This window comes from Homarus americanus, unplaced genomic scaffold (genome assembly GCF_018991925.1).
Source record: "Homarus americanus isolate GMGI-L3 unplaced genomic scaffold, GMGI_Hamer_2.0 scaffold49474, whole genome shotgun sequence".
Taxonomy (NCBI): Eukaryota; Metazoa; Arthropoda; class Malacostraca; order Decapoda; family Nephropidae; genus Homarus; species Homarus americanus.
In genome coordinates this window covers 5,001-9,696 of record NW_024749693.1, presented here as the reverse complement: position 1 = coordinate 9,696, position 4,696 = coordinate 5,001, and the positions used below count along the sequence as shown (strand labels likewise).

Below are 4,696 nucleotides of genomic sequence, written 5' to 3'. Positions count from 1 at the left end.
GGGGCAAAGAGAAGAGAAGAGGAGCGGATAAGGGAGGAGATTGGCCAACGTGCGGTCCCTCGCCCAATGTCGGCTGCCTCGCTGGAGCTGGGTAAAGAGGAGAGGAGCGGATAAGGGAGGAGATTGGCACACACGGTGGCGCTGCCGGCGCCGAGGATAGCGAGAGAAGGTGCAGTTTGATCTGATCATCTGGTTTGCTATTTCTCTAAGGCCAACGTGCGGTCCCTCGCCCAATGTCGGCTGCCTCGCTGGGGCAAAGAGAAGAGGAGAGGATAAGGGAGGAGATTGGCACACACGGTGGCGCTGCCGGCGCCGAGGATAGCGAGAGAAGGTGCAGTTTGATCTGATCATCTGGTTTGCTATTTCTCTAAGGCCAACGTGCGGTCCCTCGCCCAATGTCTTCTGCCTCGCTGGGGCAAAGAGAAGAGGAGCGGATAAGGGAGGAGATTCGCCAACGTGCGGTCCCTCGCCCAATGTCGGCTGCCTCGCTGGAGCTGGGGCAAAGAGGAGCGGATAAGGGAGGAGATTGGCACACACGGTGGCGCTGCCGGCGCCGAGGATAGCAAGAGAAGGTGCAGTTAGATCTGATCATCTGGTTTGCTATTTCTCTAAGGCCAACGTGCGGTCCCTCGCCCAATGTCTTCTGCCTCTCTCTCAATCTCACTATTTTGGCCGCCGTGATAGGCGCCGCCAACAGCAGCAGCTACCTGGTTGATCCTGCCAGTAGTCATATGCTTGTCTCAAAGATTAAGCCATGCATGTGTAAGTACAAGCCGATTTAAGGCGAAACCGCGAATGGCTCATTAAATCAGCTATGTTTCATTGGATCTGTAAACCCACTTACTTGGATAACTGTGGCAATTCTAGAGCTAATACATGCAATTGGTCTCTGACCGCAAGGGAAGAGCGCTTTTATTAGTTCAAAACTGGTCGGGCCCCGGTCCGTAACCCACCTGTGGTGAATCTGAATAACTTTGGGCTGAGCGCACGGTCTCCGCACTGGCGCCGCTTCTTTCAAGTGTCTGCCTTATCAGCTTTCGATTGCAGGTTATGCGCCTACAATGGCTATAACGGGTAACGGGGAATCAGGGTTCGATTCCGGAGAGGGAGCCTGAGAAACGGCTACCACATCTAAGGAAGGCAGCAGGCACGCAAATTACCCACTCCCGGCACGGAGTGGGTAGTGACTTAAAATAACGGCGAGTTCATCCGAGTAAAGCCTCGCAATCGAATGAGTACACTTTAAATCCTTTTTAATCTAGTATCCATTGGAGGGCAAGTTCTGGTGCCAGCAGCTGCGGTAATTCCAGCTCCACAGCGTATGGCTAAAGTTGTTGGGCGGCAAAAGCCTGTGAAGTTGGATCTCAGTTCCGACTGACGTGCACCGCCTGCGTTTACTGTCACGCCCGGCCGCTCGCACGGATGCTTGTCGAGTGTCCCGAGTGGCCGGAGAGCTTATTTTGAAAAAATTATTAGGAGTGCCTAGAGGCTATTTTGAATGGCCCGAATGGTGATGGCGAATACGGAATAGACCTCGGTTCTATTTTGTTGGTTTTGAACCAGAGTGTACGACTAATCGAACAGGCAGGGGGTATTCAGACAGACGCTGAGGTGAAATTTTGACCGTCGCAAGACGAACCACTTTTGAAAGCATTTGCCATGATGTTTTCATTAATCAAGAACGAAAGTTAGATGTCTGGCTACATCAGATACCGCCTAGTTCTAACCATAAATCGACAACCAGCTGCATCCGCCGGCGTTATTCCCATGACCCGGCGGGCAGCTTCCGGGAAACCAAAGTCTTTGGGTTCCGGGGAAGTATGGTTGCAAAGCTGAAACTTAAAGGAATTGACGGAAGGGCACCACCAGGAGTGGAGCCTGCGGCTTAATTTGACTCAACACGGGAAACCTCACCAGGCCCAGACACCGGAAGGATTGACAGATTGAGAGCTCTTTCTCGATTCGGTGGGTGGTGGTGCATGGCCGTTCTTAGTTGGTGGAGCGATTTGTCTGGTTCATTCCGATAACGAACGAGACTCTGGCCTACTAAGTAGTCGCATTGATTCCAGAAAATGGTGTCCAGCTCGCAACTTCTTCTTAGAGGGGATAAGCTGGCACCCAATGCATCGAGATTGAGCAATAACAGGTCTGCATGCCCTTAGATGCCTTTGGGTCAGCACGCCGCTTGCCAATTCGAAGGATCAACGAGTTTCTCCCAGAGGAGCGGCAAATCCGCTCAAAGCCTTTCTGATAGGATTAGTTTGTGTCGGTTTCCCTATGAACTAGAGGAATTCTGTAAGGCAAGTCATCATTTGCGCCGACTACGCCCCTGCCCTTGGTACACAATCACCGTCAGCATTACCGATTGAATGATTTAGAGGCCTCGACTGGCGCCTGGATTGTCGTGGCCCGCTGTCTGCCATGAGGGTTTTTTCTGGGGTCGCCGCCGAGCTGACGGGGAAAGATGTCCAAACTTGGATCATTTAGAGAAGCAAAAGTCAAAACAAGGTTTCAGAGGTGAACCTGCGGAAGGATCATTAACAGAGAGAAAGAGAACGGGGCGCTCTTAAAACTACTACTCTCCTGATTTGGGCGGTCTCGGGCTCTGCTCTGGCAACTCCAGCAGCGAAAGAGGACAATCCCGGCCCCCGCGCCAAAAATAGGTACCACGCTGTGGGTGGACCACACTCTGGCGAGAGCGCGAAGACCCGGAGGAGGACGGACGGGGCTTTGGACGGCTGCCCGTCCGTTCCTTACAACCGGCGAATAAGCCTTTTGACCCAAAAAGAGTGAAATTCTAGTGTCAAAAAACAACAACAAGCCGTCTGGCCAAACCCAAACCACAAACTTGGGCTATGTCTGTCAAACCCTTTCATTGAGACTCGACCTGTGATGGTTAGTCGCAAAAAGACCAAATGGCAAATACACAACTCTTAACGGGGGATCACTCGGCTCGTGGGTCGATGAAGACCGCAGCAAACTGCGTGTCGGTATGTGAATCAGAAGAATACCAGATACATCGACAAGTTGAACGTATTGCGGTGGCAGCCATATGAGCTGAAATGCCGCCACTTTCTACGAGGGTCGGAAATATACATCCATCGGGTTAAGCGTGCCTGGTGCTCATGACTGCTCCCCGGCTGACGTAGGTAATCTTAACCGAAGCTCGCTTTAAGCGACCGTTCACGCTTGCGCCGAGGCGCGTCTCTAAAAACAAGCAAGTTTATCACTAGTAAAGCCTATGGACTTTACGCATCTAATATTCAACCACAACAAAGCGACAGTTGTCGCCGCAAATAACTGGAGGCGGCGCTCTTTTGCCTGCTGTCCACAGAGACACGAATGGCCGTCGGCCGCTCATGGCTGATGCTGCACATGTTCTAAGAGGCACTCCATCCCACGAAGAGGAAACGAAACCGGTCGGATATCTTTTAAGTAAGCCCCGCCGGAATTTCGTCTATCACCTCGAAAAGAGTGCTTGGCATGCATTGCAGTGGAACCTAAATTGATGAGTGCGCCTGGGCCCGCAGTCTACCATGTAGTGGTGCAGGCAGAGAGATGAGAATGCTTGGGTGACGCCGTGCTCTTCCTCACGCGCTCCTCCACCCTCTCCCACGGTCAGACGCGGTGTGGGCGTTCTCTTTGAGAGTTCGCCACGAGTCCACGTCTATCTCATGACTGGGAGGGAGGCAGGGGGAGTTCTCTCTAAACGCGTTAAAGACGGTGTTGCGCCTCATAACGGCGCTCGCCGGGATAGAGCACTAGTTCTGCAGCCGGAAAGCCCGCTCACGCCAATTAATACTGCGACTCTCGCTCTCTTTCTCCGGATAAACAAGTGCCACTGCTGTGGCATGCGGGAACGGGGAAAGAGGTCAAAGTTTAAGCGGCAAAGGTGCGGCCGAGTAAGGGCGGAACACGAGCGTATATGCATTAAAACTGTGTGTGTATATGACTCTGCGAGAGATGTTCTGCTGGAACACTTTTCCTATTGGCTATTTACCACTCAATGAGAAGGAACGGAGTCAGGGGTGGAGTGCCGGCGCCATGGCCGCTGGTACCCCCGCGACAAGCCCCTCAAACCTTCCTGCCTGGTAATGTCGGTGGTGAAGAAAGTCGGTGGCAGAGCGTCTTCCGCTTCGTGGTTGGGGAACTTGTTCCCCCTAAGGATGATGAGACCACGATCGACCTCGTAGTAGGAGAGAGCTACCCGCCAAATTTAAGCATATTAATAAGCGGAGGAAAAGAAACCAACAGGGATTCCCTTAGTAAGGGCGACTGAACCGGGAAAAGCCCAGCGCATAACCTCGATGTCTTCGGGCACGAGGGGTGTTGCGTTTCAGAGGGTCCAGCACGCCGTCCCATACCGTCTAAGTCAAGCTTGAAAGCGGCCACTGCCCATGGAGGGTGACAGGCCCGCATGGCGGCGCCCGTGAGGGTACAGATGGGACGGTCGGAAAGGGCCTCTCTGTAGAGTCAAGGAAAAAAGTACCAGCAGGTAAAACTGACGAGTACAAATATGACCAAGACACCGATAGCTAACAAGTACCGCGGAGGGAAAGTTGCTGAAAAGAACTTTTAAGAGAGAGTTCAGAGTACGTGAAACCGCAGAAAGCCAAACGGGTGGAAACTCGAAGGTCGAACTGAGGGGATTCAGCCTGTCGGCTGTCGGTTGCGGGGTGTTGTAATTGAGCCATCT

At 52.8% G+C, this 4,696-nt stretch overlaps 1 non-coding gene across 1 annotated transcript in view; it reads left to right on the top strand.

Annotated features, from left to right (window-relative positions):
• The first annotated feature begins 4,182 nt into the window (after positions 1 to 4,182).
• Positions 4,183 to 4,696, top strand: part of LOC121853721 — a 4,239-nt gene continuing 3,725 nt past the window's right edge. Inside the window, exon 1 of the ribosomal RNA XR_006086396.1 lies at positions 4,183 to 4,696. This exon is cut by the window's right edge and continues 3,725 nt beyond it. This is a non-coding gene — a ribosomal RNA (large subunit ribosomal RNA).